We start from the raw sequence: 22,308 nt of genomic DNA, 5'->3' as shown, positions 1-22,308 counted from the left end.
AAAACCCTGCCTCTTCCTGCCGTCAGGGATTCACCAGAGCTTTCTGACTCTGTCATTGCAGGTGCTGATTCCTTCTCCCTGCCTGAACCGCTGTGACTCCGGGGCCCCCGCAGTTGCTGTCTACAATAAAAAGATCTTTTCTCTCTTGCGACTGAGTCTGCTGTGGGTGCGTATGCTGCTTTACTGAACTTTCCGCCCACACTGACAATGGAAAAGTACAACCAGCACTCGGGTCAGAAGATTAACGATGTCTAAAAGCAAGAAATAGTTACAAGACGGCCAGAAGAAAAGAAGGTGCTCGTTAAGGAAGAAGCTGATAAAGAAGGGACCTTTTGGAATTGCAAAATCAGGAACTTATCTACTGGCTACGTGCGGGTAGCAGTGTTTGTGGAAAGTACCGAGGGGAGCTATTTTTAGAAATAAACGTGCACAACAGTATATAAAGGCCTGCTGCTATTTTTAGAAGACACAAGAGTCTATAAGGGCTTGCTTGCTAATAAAAGTTTGAGCTTGACTTCCAATCATATTGATTGTCTGTGGTCTTGTCTCCTGTGACCTGCACGGGAATCCGTCCCCACAGTCTGCCACGAGATATTCTGGAGCGGGGAGCTGTTCTGAGATGAATCCTCAGGGAGGGGTTTGGGATCGTCCCTTGTCCCAGCACCCTTCCCAGTGGGCGTCAGGGCTGAGTCGAGGTGCTGTAGGAGGGAAACCCAAGCCCAGAGTCACGCGGGAGGGTGGAGGTTGGACGGAGCAAGTGACAAGAACAGTGACAAGTTGGTATCACTCAGAATCTAAACGTAGCTGCCCCCAGCCCCTCTGACACCTGAGGATAAACTGGGACGCAAAGGGTGTTTATTTTCTGCCAAATTACCCTGTAAGGTAACAGGTGTCAATGTTGGGGACACTCCAGGGTTGGAGACGTCACCACAGACACCCTGGGGACACCCTGGTCCCCTCCCAGTTGTGGGGCATCAAAGTGGGGTGCACCCCAGGGAGAGGGATGTCCCCAAGATCCAGCCTGGGGTCTCCTGTGTCCCCTCAAAGGGGTGTCAACATGGGGGGACACCCCGAGGATGGGGACATCACTAAGAGCCGCCTTGGGGTCCCTCAGCATAATGAGCCATCAATGTGGGGGACACCTCATGGATGGGAATGTCCCCAGGAGCCACCTTGGTGTCCCCATGTCCCCTCCCATGCCCAGGGTGATGATTTGGGGACCTCCAGGAGACCCTGGGCGGTGTGTGTGGGGTGTCCCCATGGCCCCCCAGGGTGTCCCTGTGTCCCCCATCCTGGTTGATGCCGTGGATGCACAAGCGGAGGCTGTTGGTGGCTTTCCTCGTCAGCCTGGTGTTGTCCCCTTCCTGGGGGATGGGGGGGGAACACACGAGTGACAACAGGCTCCCCAAATCTGAGGGGAGTGGTTGTGGGGGTCACTGGGACACCCCTCCTTCCCAGGTGTCCTTGAGAGTTTTGGGGTGCAGGGATAGGGGTGTGGCATCGGTGGGACCCCCCCAAAAACCCTGCAGGGGATGGTGGGGACAGCAGGGACACAGTGTGTGGGGCAACAGGGGGGTGTGGGGGGGGGAGACAGTGCTGGGACCCCCCAAAGCTCCTGCAGGGGAAAGCAGGGATGTGGAAGAGGCGGTTGGTGGTCCCAGTGGGGGAACTGGAGGTGCAGGAGGAGGGGTGGCATCACTGGGACCTCCCCCAGACCCCTGCAGGGGACAGTAGGGATGGGGGGGATCCCAAATGGGGAACTGAGGGTCTCTGGGGGGTTAAGGTGGAGTCCTCCCAATTTTGGGGGGTCCTGGGGAGGTTTTGGTGGTCCCAGAGGGGCTTAGGGGTCCCATGGGGGTTAAGGGGGGTCCCCCTGATTTTGGGGAGCCTCGGGGATTTTAGGGTCCTAGGGGGAGTTTGAGGGGGTCCCCACTATTTTGGGCAGCCTCAAGGGGTTTCTGGGGGTCCCCAGCGATTTTGGGGGGCTTGGGGGGGAGTTGGTGGTTCCAAGGGGGCAAGACTGCTAGAGAAGAAAAAAGAAGCTCTTCTCTTCAGCACCAACCCTCTGCGCACCACCCACCGCCCCCAAAAAAGCGCCCTCCTTCACTGTCCCCCTTTAATGCTTCATTCTGCAAAGCTGCGTGGCAGCGACGTTATGATGAAGTGATAAAGAGCTTACTTTGGAGCTGGAGGAGGAAAAAAACCACTGAGTCCTCTCAGGTCTCATTTCAAGGACTCAGAAACCTTAAAACATGCAGAGGGAATCTACTTGCTGCATCCCGAGTTTGTCAGCAACCTCCTGCTATTTTCTTCGCCAAAAACTCCTCCAACTAACCTGTGGCGTATTTTCTTAGGTGTATGTCTTTAATAACCATTGCCTCTTTTTACTTTACCTGAGTTTTTCTTATCTTTAATTTCTTGAGCTTTCTGATTCACACAATACGAGACAGAAAACACAGAAGCGAGCTCTCTGCTGTACTGACCAACCAAGTCAATTTCCAGTGACCTGACATGGCTTGTAATATACAACACACCTAATTAAAGGCACACCAAGCCAGGTCTCTTGCTATCCTATGTTGTTTATTGTTTGAAATCATGTCTTAATATTTTTTACATTTAATAAATATATTACTAAATTGTATTACTAAAAATAAAATCATTATAATAAGCTCAGTTGAGTTAGAATTCAATAGCACTGTCAAAGTCAGCAGCAGGGGCAGGAAGAACGTGATCTTCCCTCACACTGGGTGTGTGAACTTCTAGATGGAGACTTGGACCTTAAAAGAAAACACAACACAAAAATAAAATAAGTAAAGTTAATTCTAAGCAGTCACTCTCCCCATTTATTTCCTCCAAATTTGTTTTGGTTTTTGACTCTCCGTATGCTCATGTCAAAGCTTCTTTCAGCTGCTGACATACTACTACTGCAAACTGAAGAACTTGCCAACATGTAACAGTTTCTGCTTACAAGACAGAACAGCCACTGCTTTGTTAGTGCAAAAACATGCACGAAGGGAACCTCTATTTCCATGGGCTTCTATCACATGTAACAACATGTCACTACTTATTCGGCAGTTTGTACAGGATGCAAAATACTGGTACTGCAATCTTACCTACAGGACCATTTAACCCACACTTCTAGCCCAGACGTCCTAGCAAAATTTTCACATACCTCTGGCTCTAAGCAAGGGCAGTGGCTGCACTGCAGGAAAATTAATTTCTAAAAGCTTCTGAAGTCAGCCTCTAGTGATAGGACTCAATGCTCTTACTCTAGGAAAGATGCTGACAGCATTACTAAGAGAGAGCTCTTCAGACTCCTGCCCAAGTGAATTCTGGGCACAGAAAACATCAGCTACCCCGAGTCTTTTCTTCACAATCTTTTCTTTCATTATTTTTAAAGAACCATTTCACATTATTCCGCATATTTTCATTAGCATCATTCCTCCTCTCAAAGTCCTTCACCCATTTAAGATTTCCTTACAAACAAGTCTGATCTTTTAGTTCCTAAGAAAAATTGATCAACGTCAAGAAATTCCTAGGAAAGCCACCGGTTTGCAGTCCAGCTTGACATCTCCCCGTGTACCCACAGGAGATAAACAAAAGAGGAGCTGAAGACAATTTCTCTCCCATATGTCCTCCCAAGTGCTTTGAGGTAACGGTTACAATCAGAACAGGGAGACGCAGAAAATCCAGCAACTAGACCTCTTCAGGCTCTGGCCTCCTTGCGGCTGTCAGGAGGTGAGGGGTGTCACTGCAGAGAAGCTTCAGTGAAAGAGACACCTGCTCCTCAGCAACTGCTGCCAAACTGTAACTCTCAGTCAACTGTAATCTCCGACCTAGTTGAGCTAGTAACCTACATATGGAACTCCTCTCCCTCCTAACCCCTGGAATCACCCAATCCATCTGGAGAGGGGCAGTGGAGGTGCTGGTGGCTGCTGCTGCCTCTGCTTATGGATCCTCTGTGTGTAACCAGTTCCATTTTTGAAGTTGTTCACAGCCTAGAGGCAGAAAAACGTTTACAAAGAGGTAACATGAACCTTCAGTAGCTCTAGGAACAAAAGCCTCCACAGAGTAAAATGACTTGTGTATTCCCGTATATACTATCCATCCTAAAATAAACCAACATACGGATATATTCAGTTTAGATATCAGGAAGAAATTCCTCCCTGTGAGGGTGGTGAGGCCCTGGCACAGGTTGCCCAGAGAAGCTGTGGCTGCCCCTCCCTGGAAGGGTTCAAGGCCAGGTTGGACAGGCCTTTGGGCAACCTGGGCTAGTGGAAGGTGTCCCTGCCCGGGGCAGGGGGGTGGGACTGGATGGGCTTTAAGTTCCCTTCCAAGCCAAACCCTTCTGTGATACATGAACGCATCCCATTAAACACTGACATTAATGATTGGTAACTCAGAGTATCTATATGTAAAGTACTTCAGTGTTAACACTGAATTTGAAACTGAGGCAATCCTCTTAAGTTTCTGGTAAAATGTGCTGTTGGGGTGCAAGCTTTGTGGAGAAATCCTCTTGCACCCCGGCGCCGGACTAAACATACCTGCTTTATAACTCTATTCGAGTTGTAGAGTCTGTTTCCGTGAATCAGGTCAAACAGAAATTCTGGGGTAAAACTGGAGGATCTGGTGGTCAAACATCGATCTGGAGACCAAGGGCCATTTTGGGGTGAAAAGGGGGGGGTTGGGATAAGGGGGACTCACCCCGCAGCACCCAGGTGAGGGTGGCCCTGGTGATGGTGGAGGCGCCGTCCCCCACTCCCACGGCGTCCCAGCACTAGTACTGGAGGTAGTCGGGGCTGACGCCCTTGGGGTACCCCTGGAGCAGCAGCACCCGTGGGGAGTGGGGGACAGGTACCCCTGGGACCTCCAGGAATCCCAAATCCCCCCTGCAACCCACCCAAACTGCATTTGCCACCCCCAGGTCCCTCCAAAACACCCTCAGCCCCCCCAAACCCCCCCAACCTCATTAGTGCCCCCCCCCAGATCCTATTGGCCCCCCAGTTCTCCATTGTACCCCCCAAAACCCCAAATATCTACCCCGGGACCCTACCAGCCCACCCCCAGGACTCCCCTAAGTCCCATTACCCCCCCAGGAGACCCCCAGTACCCCAATAACACCCCCCAAGCACCAAGACCCTCCCCGAGACCCAAATACCTCCCTCAAGACCCCCCCAGGACCCCAAGACCTCTCCCAGAACCCCCACCAGGATGTCACCAATCCACCACCCTCAGACACCAACATCTCCCTCAAGACCCCCCCCAAGGACCCCAATAACCCTCCCAAACCCCTCCAGGACACCCACCCAGCCACAACTCCATTACACTCCCTCTAGGACCCAAACAACCCCCCAGGACACCAATAACACCCACAACTCCCACAGAACCCAAATAACACCCCCCCAAGAATCCCCCCGGGTCCCCAATCCCCCCTCACGGCACAGGCAGGAGTGTGGGCAGGTGCTGGGGGGGGGACAACATGCTGCAGCCCCCCCGGGGGTCCCCCTGGCCCCCACAGGGCCTACTTCCTGCTGACAGTCTGCGAGGGCCTATGGTCTGCAGTGAGGTGGCCTAGGCAGGAGGTCCTCCAGCTCTCTGTGGTCTGCACTGAGGGATGTTCCAGGAAGAGAGTTTGGTTCACCCAGCAAGTGGGAATTCCTCCTTTTAAAACACTCGCTTTGTTCTGGATGGCTGAATGAATTTTTCTCCTGCAAAGGTGGCACCAGCACCAGCACCAGCACCAGCAGCACCAGCACCAGCACCAGCACCAGCACCAGCACCAGTGGTGGTGGCTCCGGCCTAGCAGTGGGTGAGTGCAGGGGCTGGGGCCGATTTCCCTGGAGGGGGTGGTGGGATCGCCAGGGAAAGGGAAGCTTTGTTCTAAAAACACAAACTTTTTCATGGTTCTGATTTTTTTTAAAAAAAAAAGGTTTGTTGTCACAGTTCGGGCTGTTCAGACGTTCTGATGTGTGACTGTGCTTGTCCTTTTACCTTGAACTTGTTGGGTCTTTGCTGTCTGTAAGGGTCTGTTGTGTCTGCAGGGTTTATCTGTCAGGTTACCCCAGGGAAAGTGAATTTTAGCTCTTTATTTTTACTTCAAGTGTGAAAGAAGTGACACATTTAATATTTTCTGCTGTCTGTGGTGATTTGGGTTGGGTGGGTTCAATCTGATGAACACCTCAGAGTGGTGCTTCAGAGGGTGCCAGTCACCAGAGCCAAGAGGTGCTGATCAGAAACCGGCATTAAGCCCGAGGGCGAGAGCTGGCCCAGGCGGGCTCTTGCCTTCTGGCTGTGGGACAGTTTTTCCCAGCTCAGAGGTGCTGGGAGAGATGGGGGCGGGGGGGGGGGGAGGTGTGAGCAGGGGGGTGTGCTGGAGCCCAGCCCCTTTGCAGAGCCCTGCTGCTCCTCTGGCTTTCTGGACAAACTTCAGTTTCTACACAGCACCTTTCCCAAGAGACAAATCCTGTTTGTTTCAAGTTGGAACCACCCTGCTCTGCTTTCAGAAAAGAATCTCTTGACATCTGCAGGCAGAGCAGAAGTCTCACACAATGAAGGTACAAGAAGTAATTGAAAAGTAATTAAAGGACAAGTTTCTGTGTGCTGGGATCCTGGGAGTGCTTCTGGTTGCGAAATCCGGCAGCACCACTTGCTCTCAGGCTGCAAACAGCCGGCAGAGCTCCTGCCGTGGGTGGCACTGCTTCAGCCTCCCCCGTCAGCCGCTCCTTCATCTCCAGCTCTCTGCTCTGCACCAGCTCTGCATAAAATAGTCGCTTTTCACTGCATGTAGCTGTGGATTGCTGTAAACGTGATGTAACTGGTTGCCATCGTTCTTCTTTGCAAGCTTGTCCCGCCTGATGTGCTGTCAGTCTGCAGATCGTCACCTCATTCCTAGGTGAGTGTTGGGGCTCCTCCTGGGGTCTCCTGTGCATCTTCTTAAATGTTGACAAAATGCCCATGTGAAAATAGAATTAATCATCAGAATAACTGATAAGGAAGAATTAATCAAGATTTAAACAAAACCAAGCTCCTGTCCAGAACACCTGTGTAGTTCATCTTGCCTGTTTTTTCTTCCTGTCGCTTTCAAGCTCCTGTTCAGTTCTGCTCTGCCCTGCATCTCTGCTTGTTCTCACCCCGATTTCATGTAGCCAGGCAGACCAGTTTCCTCCTCCTCCTTTTCTCTGGTTTTCTCCCTGTGAAATCTGTGTTCTGTAATTGCCTGGTCTTCGTGGAAACACATTTAAAAACTGCTCTCGCAGGTTCCCCCCTTTCAGGAGGTGCCTGTGGCTGCAGGGATGCCGTGCGAAGCAGGTGGGACAGGGCTGGTGTCTGCTCCGGGTCAGGGTTTGCACCCCTCGGGTGCTGCGGAGAGGCAGGGTGCTGTGGGCTCACGGTGGTAGCTCGGGCTCGGAGCAGAACCTGGTCTTTGGGGAAAACGTGAGTTTTCCTGGAGTGACTCCCTGTCCCTAAGGCGGACTGGCAGCCTGCAGCCGGCGTGTGCCCTGTGCCGGGGAGCTGGCCGGGGGGCTGTCAGGGGAGCGGAGAGGTCTGACAGCACCTTTCTGGGGCGCTGGCTGGGACAGGCTGGGGAGGTCTTGAGCTTTGTGTGTGGTGGTCAGGGGAGGCCATGCAGCAGATGGAGCCGGCTCGTCTCTGATCGACCTTTTGAGGCAAGTCCTGTTGGGGATTTAGGTTTTAGGACAGTTAACTGAAATCTTGCTTTCTAAGTTCTTGCTGATCGATATGAAAAATGCAACACCTCAGAATGCCAGTATTCAGAGGTGGGCTGCATCTGGATCCAGGTGATGCTCCTCTGTCCTTAGAACTTAAGGAAGGAAGCTTGCAGGTGTCAGTAGTGCTGCTGCTGAGGGGACTGTGTTTTCCAGAGCTGGGGAGCAGATTCTTACCCTGTCTATACTGCGTCTGCACTGTGAAAGCTTGTGCACAGTAATGCCTTGCTGTCTGACCCTTCTGTTTCAGAGCTCTGCTGTCAGTTGTTTAATACCCTGCTCTGGTTACTGTTGTCATGGTCCTGTTTTCCTTCATCCTTCACTGACCGTGGTGAGCAGCAGGCATCTGAAGGTGGTGATGAAAATGTGATGGAGCAGGAGAGGCAGCAGGACCACTGGCAGTGAAAGAGTTGTCAGGTGTTCAATGTCACAGGAGAAGCAGCTGAGAGGTTTCAGCATGGTGATTTGTTTGAAGATGGGTCACACGGGGTCACCAGGACATCATGAAGTTTAATTTCATGTTATAAAGGGATTTTCCACTCTAAACCTCAGGCAAGTAGCAGTTGTTTCTTGGAATACTAAAAGCAGTTAGAATCTCCTCTATTACTTCTGTCATTACGAGGTGTTGAATTGGCAGCTGACAACCCCAGAGGTCTCGCTTCTGTCTCACCATCTTCCACATCACACCAGCTGTTCCTGTGTGGTTCAGCTGTGTGCATTGCTGAGGCGCCTGCACACATTCCTCTCTATCCCATTGTTTCCTACGGGAAAAATGGAATTGGGAACAGTCGCACTTTGGGGATTCCATCCTGGGCAGGCAATGGGATGTGCCTGAAACTGTAGTTTGACTGTCTGGGGAATTATTGCAGAACCAGAGTGTAGGGTTGGGGAGTCAAAATGTTTCAGCAGCAATGAAGCCCTGATTCTTTTAATCTCCTTTGGAAGGTTGGTTCCCCCACATTTTCTCTCTCCCTTCTTCTGTCTTAAACTGTTTCACAGCTGGCCTTCTTCCCCAGGCTTTGCCTCGTCCCCTGGTCAGACCTGAGTTGTTCAGTTCCTTCAGGCCCAGCGGCTGTAGGGGGATCTGAGCTGCTCAGAGGCAGCAGGGCCTGATCTCTAAAGGAAGCAGATTTTGTGGTCTGACTCTGATCTTGCTGAAGCTGCTTTTGTCACCCTTTCAGAAAACCAACCGAGGGCTGAATCAGAGCTGGCCGTTTGCTGAAGGTACCAAAGAATGGGGGGTTTAGAAGCCAGTGCCTAATCCCGTGGACAACCTTAATGCTGTTGCTTTGACAACCTGTAGGAGGTATTTTATTGTGGGTTTTGTGTAAGGTGCTATAAAGCAATCCCATGCAGCTGGAAGCCAGAGGCAAGACTATTTATTTCAGAGCTTTGAAGATCTGTACTCCTGTGACAGCTGTCTCGCTGCTGCAGTGGTTGTGTTTTCTTTTACTTTGGAAAAACTGAATGAGAATTTTCGTTCCATTTCCTTTTCCTTGAGGTGGGAGAATTCCTGGAAGTCTCCAGATAGAGTTAAGGGGTGTCTTCATCTTTTTTCCCTGGAGTGGGCTGAGTGCAGCTCCCAGAAGGGCGGGGTTTGGAAGGCTGGGAGCGCTGACCCGACCAGTCCAAGAGGACTCCTGACAGCAGGGCTGGGCTGCAGCTGTGGCTGCAGGTACTGCGGGGAGATGCTGGGTGTCTGGGTGGGCTGACCTGGCTGGTTTGGTTGTTTTGAGGGCGCTGTACTCTCTGCACCAGCTGCTAATAAGGTGTTTTCTGTCGGCAGGTCTGGTGGCCCATCAGTCTGTGTTCTCAGAGATGAGCCCACAGGAGTCCCTCGCTGGGGCTTGGCTGCAGAGAGCTTTGTGGTATCTTGACAGTGTTTGATATTTCCCAGACAATGCTTAAACCTGCCAGTTGACGCTATTTAACACTCTCCTCTGTAAGAGCCTTCCAGCAGTGATGCCTATCAACTCTGGCTTTCCCTTCAAAGAACTGTTACCAAAAGCTTCTGTATCTTTGTCACTCGTCAGATGCCACCAATGAATCTCTACTTTTGTTGTTTTGGGCTTTTACATGTTGCCTTTAATTAGGATGTGTGCTCTTCTGTCCAGGGGCTGGTGGGCAGCTCTCTGGTGACCAAATCCAGGAGAAAACAAGAGGTTTTACTGTATTACCTCTTGTACCTGAAAGAACAATCCTTTAGCCCAGGTGTCTTTGGACATGTCTTTTGGGAGGGGGCTACCAGGCCTCCAAATCCAGCAGTTTGTCAGTTTATTCTTTGTCCTGTTTGTGTTTTGCTTCTGGCCCTTAATCTGCAGTGGCAGATTGGGGCTGCGTGATGCACAGAGGTTCAGGGCAGGGTTACGTGTTCCTCCAGGACAGGATCTGCTGATTTCAGCTCAGTATTTTAAGCAAAACGGAGCCGAATGAATCCTCCTTGTAGCAAGAGCTGGTAGCCAGGATGGATGAGCAGTTCATTCACAGTTACTGAAACACTGAAGGATATTCGATTTGTGTGTTTAAAATTGCTTTATTAACCAATGTTTAGCATCTTGTGGTCTCAGGGGTTAAAATACCTCTGGCAACTTGGATCAGTGTATGGGGATTTAAAAGTGCTCTGGATTAAGCAGGCAACTGAGTTAAACTGCATTTAGCTGATTCCCTGGCTGTGAATAATCCAGCCAACCCTGTGCTGAAGACATCTGGGGCTCGTCTGCTGTTCGCAGTGGAGGTTTCGGACCCTTTCTCAAAGATGTCACCGCTCTGTAAGTTATGGCTGTACTGACCAGAAGTTAGGAGTCACTTTGGGAGTGGCCCCTTGTGATGGAGACTGGAGACCTCTGCTCTTCTGTCCTGGACGTCAGGCAGTGGCTTTCACAGGGGTCCCATCTCTCAGCTCAGCTCTGCTTTCTGTCATTAGGATACAGCTTTGATTTGCCAGGGCTGAGTGAATTGGGACATCCCATGTTAACAGCGCAGTAGGTTAGGATATTTAGCTCTGGCTAGCAGCACAGCAATGTAGGCTCTTTGTCCCTGGTTAACTGCGCAGGAAGGTGGTCTATTTATCCATGGCTAAGAGTGCAGCAAGTTAGGCTCTTTATCCGTGGCAAACAGTGTAGCAAGTTGGACTATTAATCTCAGGATAACAGTGCAGGAAGATCATCTCTTTATCCGTGGCTACCAGCGCAGGAATGTGGGCTCTTTATCCCTGGCTACCAGCGCAGGAAGGTGGGCTCTTAATCCCTGGCTACCAGCGCAGGAAGCTGGGCTCTTAATCCCTTACTAACAGCACAGGAAGGTGGGCTCTGTATACCTGGTTACCAGTGCAGGAAGGTGGATTCTTTATCCCTGGCTAATAGCACAGCAAGTTCGGTTCTTAATCCGTTCCTAACTGTGCAGCAAGTTGGACTCTTAATCCCTGGCTACCATCCCATCAAGGTGGGCTACTGATCCTTTGCTAACAGCGCAGGAAGGTGAGCTCTTTATCCCTTGATACCATCGCAGGAAGGTGGGCTCTTTATCCCTGCCTACCAGTGCAGAAATTTGGGCCTTTTATCCCTGGCTAACAGCGCAGGAAGGTGGGCTCTTTTTCTCTGGCTAACAGTGTCGCTTTATAGACAGACAGAGCAACACACACGGACTCACGTGGGTGAAGAAATGCCTAGTATTTTTATTACTAAAAGCATGCATTTTTATATGTTTCAGGTGCCAGAGTGTTATAGTGTAACTGTTCAAAAAGTTGTTTTTAACATTCTCACTGGATAACCTTGATCAGTTTCCTCCCTGTTTGCTTCATCCTGCTATGTAGTCAGCAGCTCCTTGAAAGTTTTCTGCTTTAAGCATAGCTTCCTTATCTGAAGGGCACAGCGGAATCTTGTCAAGGTCAAACTCTTCTTCAACCAGGTTATCGGCAAACCAGCTGCTTTCCCCGACACTAGCCTAAGGGAATGATATCTATGTGTGTACATTAAAAAAAAAGGAAAAGAGATATGATTAATTAGAATGTAATGGCAAACATGGAACCTGAGCATAATGTAAATGTTATGGAATAAGGGGTGGATACTGTCCCAGTTTCAGCTGGGATAGAGCTAATTTTTCTTCTCAGCAGCTAGAACAGGGCTGTGTTTCAGATCCAGTATGGGATTTGGTATGAGAATAAAGTTGATAATGCAGCGATGCTTTCAGTTGCTGCTAAGGAATCAAGGACTTTCCCACTTCCCATGTCCTGCCCGTGTGCAGGTGCACAAAAAGCTGGGAGGGAGCACAGCAAGAGCGATGGACCCAAATTGGCCACTGAAATATTCTGTATCATACGACGTCATGCTCGGTGTATAGAGGAGGTCTGGCCAGGAAGTTTTCTCTCCCTCTCTTCCACGGTTGCAGCTCCTGGATTTTCTCTCCTCTGAGATCGCTAACCAGGAAGGGCTGAGCATCAGTCGGTGGGTGGTGAGCAGTCACACTGTGCATCACTTGTTTGTATATTCTATTATTGCTATAATTATTATAAGTATTTTAATCTCATTTAAATTATTAGATTGGTTTTATCTCAACCTACAAGTCTCCTTACCTTTACCCCTCCAGTTGCCTCCACCATCCCCTGTGCAGAGAAGGTGAGTGAGCGGCTGTGTGGTGTTTGGCTGCCAGCCGGGTTTAAACAACAATATGGCCAAAATGAAAAAAAAATACTGACCAAAGTCAATCATCTTGTGATCCTATAAATAGCAATCCTGAGTAAGACCCTTTGAGCTCTCCGGGATCACAGCAGGCTGTGACCCAGTATCTCTGAGTTGGGATGCCTCTCAGGGTAGGTATCACGAGGATTTCAAATAATAGATTTCTTGAAGATTTCAAAGGAAGATTTCCAAGATCATCTGCTGATAGATGCCAGTGAAGATAAAGGGTTCAAAGATCGTCTGCTGACAAATGCTGACGATGGAGAATAGTGAGTAATTCACTACAATTAGATTTCTCCAAAGTTTCAAAGATCTTTGGTACCAATAATTTACTATCATAGGTTAAATTCTGTATCTGTGTGTGTGTGTTTGTGTTTGCACATTCGATTTAGGAAACTTCGTAGTGATGATTATAACAAATTTTGTTAAATCACTCTGATAACCGTTTGATGATTAAATATTGTTAAAAATCATTCAATCTAATCTTGTGGTTTACCGTAACAGTGTGAAGTGCTAAGGCTTGGACAATAAGCCCAAGCCAGAGTTGACCTATAGATGAATCCTGTACATTTTATAACTGATAACCATTGTGCTAATAGGAATTATACTAAGTTATAGCAAACCAACTATTCTGATGTAAAAGGTGGGAATACTGAAGCCTGAGCAACAGGCCCTGAACTGAAACTGCTAACTCCGTGTGTAGTCATTAGTGAAGTATGCATAGAAGATGTAGCTTAAACATCATAAAACATGTCTATCCTGAATGTATCCTTATATTTCTTTATGTGTGAGCAAGATAACAAGGCCACAGAAACAGTTGTCTGGCCTTGTGACCTTGCTCATAAATTAACTAGATAAGCAGGGAAACTCCCTTAGCTTCTCCCTTAAGCCCTGGCCAGGCTCTGGGGGGAACCTAATGTGAGATGAAAACCAGATATTTCCGCTTAAAACAAAGGTGCCAGCTATTCTGGCTTACTGATTTTTAGGTATATAAGGCTGGGCCCGCTCACAGCGACTTTGGAAGCCTCACCTACGGGTGGACGCACCGCGTAGGATTTCCCACTTGCAGGGAAAGGTTCTCCAAATCCTCGCTGTAACCGGGGCTGCCCAGCGACTGCGGATCTGGATGATGGTAACGTATGCAAGTGGTGATGGATCTCTCTTAATCATTACTCTCTCTCTCAGGTAGTAATGATTTGATGCATTACCCTGTATTTTCCTATTTAAGTGCACTGTTCTGTCTTTTCTTACTGTATGTTTTCTGTATTATTCTGTTACATTATTTAGTTATTTCTAGTAAAATACACCTGCTCTTTTCACTCTGGTATCTGAGTTTAATTGATATCCATGATCAGCAAAACATAAATTGGTGTCAGAAGTGGGATTTGACAAAAATGCCATTATTTAAAGTAACTATTGGATGTTTTAAATTGTATGAAAAGGTTCCTATTGAAAAAGGAAAAGAAACTACAAATTCAAGTAAACGAGGGTGGATTTCATTAACTGCATTTAGAAAACAACACCAGAGTAAGGAGAGGCTGTTGTTAGAGCACTCCCAGATGGAGCGACAGATATGTGATTTGCAGAATCAAATAGTGATATTACAATGTCAGAGTAAGTTGTTTACTGATAAGCTGGATATTTATCAGACAGTGATGGAGAAAGCTGCGGTGCGAGTAGCGCAATATAAGTATAGGAAAAGGAGAAAGTGTAAGAAAGCGCATGCGGTGATTGCAGAAGCGGGTGTGCAGTGGGATCCTGGTAGAGATCCTAATAGTGGGCAAGCTGTGAGGAAGGATATGATAGAGGATTATACACAGTATGAAGTAAATGATATAATTGAAAGATTTAAGCAGAGACCGGGGGAATCCTTGCTCTCTTGGACGGTATGTTTGCAGGATCAGGGAGTGGCAGGGGTAACCCTAGACGCAGGAGATTCTAAAAGGTTTTTGATTTTAAGTTCAGATTCTTTTGTGCAGGATGCATTTCAAAACAACACTGAGGATATTAATTTGTTAGCACTGGCTGCTCTGGGATGTAATACCAAATATCCTCCAGAGAATGATTGGCTGCCATCTGACCGTCAGTGGTTTGCTTTGCGAGATTGTATACAGCGAATGAAAGAGGAAGGGATGAAAGCAGCTATTTTTGTAGGAGACGCTGACTTTATGATGTGGCATCTTTTGTCGGTCACTATGAGAAACAGAGTGATTAAAACCGTTCCACTGGCATATAAAAATGTAATTATGCCCCTCTTCATTAACGAAATGGGGGATCCCCTCAATGAAGTAATAGAAAAAGTGCAACAGTTACGTGACCTCGGAGAATGGGGCCCCCGAGGGAGTGCAGGGAATCGGGACATTCGAGGCAGCCCCAAGAGCAGTGAAAACAGGATTTCTCATAAGGAAATGTTTACGGCTTTGTTAAAAGACAGCATGTCTCATGAAAAAATTTATGGTGTTCCAACTAACGAGCTGTGGCAAATATATACACAGAGAGGGCTGAATAAACCTAGCAAGAGAGTGCAGAGTGCTAAAACTAAGAATCCAGGGACACCTCAGCCTACGGCACCCCTTCTCGAACCTCATCAGGACTCTCCATCTGCCCACGGAGGGCCCCCCGTGAAGAGATCACCGGTTCCGGGGGTGAAACAGGATTGGGCAGCGTTTTCTGACTTGTACCCTTTGCAGGAGGCAAGGGAGGTGAATCAATATTATAATCAGCACATATGAATTAATGGCCAAGTTCCAGGGCAGTGGGTGCAGAAGGACTGATGACCCCATGTAGAGCTTAAAGTTTTTTGGGTTGGTTTTTTTTTTTTTTTTCTTCTGTTGTTGTTATTTGTTTGTTTTTATTTAGAACAACCAGTCCCCACAAACTGTAAATGCCCTAATTGAGACTGGAACAGAGGCCTCCTTAATATATGGGAATCCCAGGAAATCTAAAAGACAACCTGTAATTATTACAGGTTTGGGAGGAAAATAAATTAAAACTGTACAAACACAAATGGAAATGAAAACAGGAAACCTCCCAAAATTATTATATTCAGTCATGATTGTCCCCATTCCTGAGTATTAAATTAATATAGACATTCTAAAAAGACTAACTTTAAATCTTTCTGATAGTCAGTATCAATTTGGAGTTAAACCCTGTATTAGTACCAGACCTGTTACAGTCAGCAAAGTAAAAAAAATGCCTCCTGAGCAGATCCTGGCTGCAACTAAGTTAGTTACAATGAGGCAATATAGAATTCTGGGAGGACATGAAGAGATATCACAGGCAATTAGAAATTTATTAGATGTAGAAGTTTTGAGGTGGCAGTCCGATGTGGCCTGTCAAGAAAAGTGATGGATCCTAGAGAATGACAGTGGATTTTAGAGAAGTAAACAAACATACTGCACCGCTTGCAGCAGCTGTGCCAGACACTGTCACTTTAATAGAAGAAGTTCAGAAACATCCAGGAACTTGGTATGCTGTAATAGATTTAACTAGTGTTTTTTTTACTATCCCAATTGCAGAAAAGCATTTGCTTTCACAAGGATGGTTGCATAGCCCCACTATCTGTTATAGAATTGTAGCTGAACGCTTAGATGAAATACAGTTGCCTCCTCACACACAATTAAGCCACTATATAGATGATATTTTGATTCAAGGAAATGATGAGGAGGAAATACAACAAGTTCTTGAATTAGTAGTAGATCATATGAAACAGAAGGGTTGGGAAATTAACTCTGCAAAAATCCAAGGACCGTCTGAGACAGTGAAGTTTCTGGGAATTCAGTGGCATTGCGGGCATCAAGCCAGCTCCACATGGCCCTGACCACCCCAGAAATCCATCTTATTTTCCAGGACAACCTGTCTTAGTCGAACTCCCCACGGTGGGAGCAGTACTATTGGTATTGGATACCCAAATAAACAAGTATACCTGGAAAGCCAAAGATGCTCATGGAAAGGAGCACAAAATTAATACAAGGTGGATTATCCCATCTTTCTAATTATAACCCACTTCTAGTTCTCAAAATGAACTGAGAAGCTTTTCTTTCCTTTTTCTTGCAGGTAAAACCCCTGGAGAAAGATATCCTGAGTCACGACGGGGGATCCTTATGTAGATTTAAATTTTTGTACAGTGTTGATGTTCATTGTCTTATTAATATTTCTAGGATGTATTGTCTATCATTGCAAAAATTGCTTTGTGTAACTGTTCCCCTCTCCCTTGGTTCTGTGGGAAGCTCCGGCTTCCTAAGTGTTAACCAAGAATGGGAGGAAAACGAATTTGTGGGTTTAAGTCATTCTGTTACCAGTATTATGAACAAACAACAGACACCAAACCAGGGCAAGGTCCCTTTGCTAATGGGGCCTGGGCTTTAAAAGGTCATTACTGGACCCATGAAGGCGAGGTGGAGGTACCAAGACCTAAACCACACATGCACTCTGGGCTGGGGGCATGGAAATTCATTTTCCTGCTGCAAAGGCAGACCCTAGCTACAGCGAGCCAGACCATCTTCAGCTCCACAATGGACAGTAACAACCAGAATATTTTCCCTTGTGATATGTATGTGTTGGTCTTATAAGTGTCCATGTAAAACATCCTGTAATTGTACTTGTTCATGCAGACAACCACCTTCTCCCCCCAATCCCCAAGGACCGGGAGTACATCCATTAGGCCCAGCGTGGGACACATTTTAGTTAAATATGTTTGGTTAAAATATTGTTAATTCACATTGTTATTGTTACTGTTACCTTTATTATACGTTTGGTTAGGATGTTGTTGACCATTGTCAGTGTTAATATTGGTTTATTTGTTATTTGTAGTGTTATTGCTCATTTACCTTTGTTTAAATCTGGGATAGAAGTTTCTAGGCCCAGATGACACATGCGCTTTAGGATAAAGGGGCGTGGAAAGCGATTTTCCTGCTGCGTATGCTGACCCCAACTTCGGCAGACCAGGGCAACAGACTGCATGGACTGCCAGGGCCACCAACACTCAGTGGTATATTGCCAGAACCGCGGAAAAATAATGGATAATATGTTAGTAATAATTTCAATTCACTTTATAGCCTTAGCCTTGATAATAATTTGCAGGGAAAGGTACTCCTAATCCTTGCTGCAACCGGGGCTCCCCAGCAATTGCGGATCTGGATATTAGTACCCCATTGTGTAGTAACGATTAGGTGCACTTGCCTTGTTTAATTTCATGTAGTAATAAGTGTACTATTCTGTATTTTTCTTACTGCTTATTTTTGTAGTACTTAGTTATATCCTTTAATTATTGATAGTGAAATCAGCCTATTCTTTTCACTCAGATGTCTGAGTTTAATTGGCATCCTTGAAATTAATGCATGATGACATCATGAGAGAGTTAAGCAAAAGTTTATCATGGCTCAACCCTTGGCATTGATTTGTAGGTCTGAACCTACGGATGTGGGCTTTAGCAGGCCTGGGATGTTTGATTTTTTTTACAGGATTTGCCATCCTGCGACACGTATGACACCTTCTGTCCACAGTGCGGAAGGCCGAACTGTGACTGGTTGCAATGATCACCATGGAAATGAAGCAATACAACAAAGAAGGGGGAGATGTGGGAATTAAGAACTGCTGGTGGTTAGCAAAATGTAAACTGACCTTGAGGTTAGAAGAATGATTGTGGGAAACTGAGGCAACATTCGGAACACCATGTTGCAAGCGTCAGAAACAGCAGGCCAGAACACCGCCTGTAGAATGCATGGTGAGCGTGTGAGCAATAAACAGATAAAACCTGAAGGTCAGTAGGATGTAGAAGTAAAAAGAAACCTACATAAACAAGTGGTAATAAATTGGGAGCTGGCACACAGTGTGGCGGCATTTGCCCTTGGCAGTGCCCCCCCTTCAACAAACTGGTGTGAGTTTGTCTTTCTTCTGCGTGTCGCTCCGATCCCGGCTGGACCAAGACCAACAGTTTCAATTTAGATTTTTCTTGTAAATTGAAGTACTCGCTTCATCTCTTTCTCCTGTGTACATTAGCGTTCTCCTTTTTTATTGACCTGCATGTCTTCTTGGCTCTGCTGTCAAAATAGAGAGACAGAACATTTTGTGTGTAACTCATTAGAATAAAACAACATGCTCTTTCAGAAACATTTTCAGAAGTACACATTCAACAATTCTAGAAGCAACAGAAGAAAATATAATTTCATCCTAATATAATTCACCTGTGTTACAAAACGTTCCATTCAAGTATTTTTCCTCTAAAACCTTACTAAAAAGATGGAATTGGATCAAACAGTTACCCGAATGGTGGTTTTAAACTGAAAGAACAGTTTTACATGTGGATTTCTTCATCTCGAAGTTGGTGCATTATGGGATCCTGACGTATATTTGTCTGTAGAAAACACACAGACATTGTTTCTTACTTTCAGTTGCAATGGCAGGAAAGACTCTCTGAGTCTGATAGGTGAATTCAGTACGACGTCAACTGAAGGACCAGTGAGTGCATCGGGTGAATCCCACATCACCTCTGAAATACCAGCTAGTACTCAATACAGACTCCCTCTCTAGTCGTTTAAAGCTCATTTGTAATCTCACAGCGTTCCCAGGGGGCTCACAGGACCTTCCAACTGAGGTGATCCCATCATGGACATCCTTGACTCCAACAAAGGGGATGTTCCTGTGTTGAAAATCTGCCCAAAGGCATCAATTGCTTTTAGAGTAAATGAGTCCATAAGCCAATCTCCTGTCTTATCCCTGCTTGTGAAGAAAGCACAAGGCACAAGGCAATATTATGGTTTTGTGCTGGGCAGTTGATTTTGCATCAGAGTATGCTGCCTAATGACTAACCATTTTCTGTAAAACGGGCTTAAAAATGAATATTATTAGTACTCTGGTGCTCTGTTAATTCCATCTTAATTCCATTAATTCAAATTATTAATTCCACAATAATTCTAAAATTTTCAGTTTATACACTACATGTAAGTATTACCATAGTTTTGCATTTGGGTCCAAGGTCTTCTATTTGTGTCGAGCTGATATATTTTGACAGATCCCTGCAACATGTGACCTGCACCCGCACACTCCAGACGCAAGCCTCTCGCATGTCACTATTTCTTTCTTAATTTATTAAAGCTTCGATGTTTGTTTCACAGTGCCTCTGCCTGGGGTCATTCCTGCAGCAGGAGGTGGGGGGTTAATGCAGCCCCTGACCCAGGTGTGGATCTGACCCTTCACCTCTTCACCCACTGTGTGAGGAACCCCCCATGATTCTGGGTGGAGACATTTAATCAGAACATTAATTCCCAGGCTTGTTCTAAACGAACTAGAAAGAAGTCTTAAAAATCTATCTGCTACCGTGGAAGCCACAGACAGTCGCACAGCAGATGCCACTTTAGCCTTGCAACAGGAGAATTTTTCTTTAGCTCTGATAGCAGGACAAAACTGTCTAGTACTCAGTATGCTCACCCTGCAACAAGGAGGTGTCTGTGCATTGATTCACACTGCCTGTTGTGCTGATGTGAACAAATCTCGACAAACCAAACACAATGTCCTGTGCCATTTCCAAATATTTAAAAATGTTACATCAAATTGCAATAGCTCCTGGAGGATTTTCGCTTTCTGAGAAGCTGACAGGTATTGTAAGAGGCAAGGACCTGAAACAATAAACAGAACCTCCATAAAAAAAGCAAATCTCTCTTTAAACTACAATTTGTAAAAGTAAGTTGGCTTCAGTCTTATGATAAATAGAACCCTTACCTAAAAGGCAACTGGCAACTTGCTTCTTAATTCTCTGGTTATTTGATACTGCTTACTTTGAAATTATTTTGGAAGCAACATCCAATACATATGCCAGATTTTTTTATCATTGTTTTGTTGTTTGGGTTTTTTTAATGAACCGTGAAGGCTCTTGTCTTTTTCCACTTTCATAGCTGACAGATGATAGGACTTCAAAAAATGTAATAATAAAATATTTTATGATTCAGAAATACTGTGTTTTTGTTTATGTATTTAAGTACATAATTCTGTAAAGGTAATTATGTAAAAAAAAAAAAACCCAAAACCAGGACCCAATAAAAAGATGTATGAATTTCTCTAAACTGCTTAATGAGGCCTAATATAAATCTGAATTTCAAATAACATAAGGGTTGTCATATGCCCTAATTTTCAATGATAGTTTTGGCTTGCCACTCAGTTGGCCTTTTATTTTGTGTCACAAATTAACAAGCCGTGTGTTTTTATGTCCCTGTTCTGTTAGAGCAGTGCTATATTGGAGATGAGAAAATTTCATTACAGTAGTTTTGTTAGAATGCAACTCACATTTGGGGTGGGGGGAAATAAAGGTCATTTCAGGCCATATTTAGATGTTTTAAATATGGATAAATATAGAGTGAAAAATTCCTTCTAGTTTTCCACACTTCTAACAACACAGTTCAGTGCAAAGTGCAGTTTCTGCTCATCAGCAGCAATGTGTCAGCATCAAGGTGCTACATTGCTCTTCAGCAGCCGTTGCTGATAATGTATACAGCAGAGAATTTATTTGCAGGTGAAACAGTTCTTGAAAATGTCTGGAGTTTGTGACACTTTGTGAAACAGAGTGTCTGCTATGTGTAATTGAAGAAAGAGGATCTACTAAAATCATGAAAGGACAAAAATCAGCTGTGAACTGTGCAGGGTTTTTTTGAATTTGCTGTTTGCTGAAGGAGATTAGCATCTCATAATGCCTGCTTTTTGTCTGTGGCTTGATTCTGCATCTCTAAGTCATACCATCTTGTGGTCTAAATAAATAAGGTAATATGTAGAGTTTGTTCCACTGACAATGGGACTGGATTAACAGTCTGGGGAAAGGTGAAAATAGAACTTCTTGTTTTCACTTGTAAGTGCAAAAAGCATTAGCAAGATGATCTGGTAGGTATCAAGCCAAATAATTCTTTTCTGTCTCTGTCTGGAGGTAGAGAGACTCTAGAAGGAACAAGAAATAGAATCTAGGCCATACTGGTTCAGATTGATGTCCCTAAGTGGATAGCTGGGGACGGTAAAAGAGACAGTCATCACTGAAATGCCACTTACTGTCTCCCAGGCTTTCAGCACTCTTGGTCTTGGGACTGCCTGCGCTGGATGTGGGCTCAGCCGCTTGGGAAACCTCAGTGGGGTTGTCTCCTGAGGATCTTTCTTGCCTTTGATTAAATCCTTGTAAACCTGTGGCCTCCCCAGCATCCCCCAGCAAATGTGCATTTACTGTGTAAAGAACCACCTTTTTTAAGGAGGGGGGAAGAAAGAAAGAAAGAAAATATGTTTTGAACCAGAGTGCTGCTAGTTCTATTTGATGTCCCCTGGTTCTTGTATGGAAAGAATCAGGAAGGTCGGGATAACGTCTCTTTCTCTGTGGTGTCCTTTTCTCGGGGTGGTATGGTTTTGTGGAAGGGGAACACGTGAAGTGCATTGCACACTGTTTGCTGTATTGCTCTTTTCCAGGCAGTTGACAGGGTGGGACAAGGAGGCACTGTCCTGTGGCCTTGGGAGGGGAAGCATTCCTCCGAGCTGCCCAGGCAGGGGAAGGGAAGGGTATTCCTGCTGTAGTGCTCATTCTCTTCAGACCTGGTCAAAGTGCACTGGGATTTTGGCCATTTAATGTAGAGCTGTGAATCATGGTATCCTTGTCGTTGTGGTCTAGACAGTTGATAGGAATGCATACCTGTGTGAGATGAGGTAAACGACAGACGCATTCTTACCCAGGCTTTCAAAAGCACGTGCCTTCAGCGACTCAGTTTAGCTGCTCTTCATATATAGAGGCATGTGTGTGTGTGTATCCCTCTGAAAAAAATTAGATCTATATTTATACACACACACTGATATCTCTAAATGAGAGAGAGGGTCTCCTGGAGTGGCTTTATTCATCCCTTTTAAAGAGACAATATAGTGGTTATCTCAGTTTTAAAGAGACA

At 46.0% G+C, this 22,308-nt stretch overlaps 1 pseudogene; it reads right to left on the bottom strand.

The window, feature by feature from the left end:
• Positions 1 to 22,089, bottom strand: part of LOC141938248 (hydrocephalus-inducing protein homolog) — a 171,982-nt pseudogene extending 149,893 nt beyond the window's left edge.
• Positions 22,090 to 22,308: the final 219 nt, after the last annotated feature.

This window comes from Strix uralensis, chromosome Z (assembly GCF_047716275.1).
Source record: "Strix uralensis isolate ZFMK-TIS-50842 chromosome Z, bStrUra1, whole genome shotgun sequence".
NCBI classification, from domain to species: domain Eukaryota; kingdom Metazoa; phylum Chordata; class Aves; order Strigiformes; family Strigidae; genus Strix; species Strix uralensis.
This window is presented reverse-complemented; position numbering and strand designations above follow the sequence as displayed.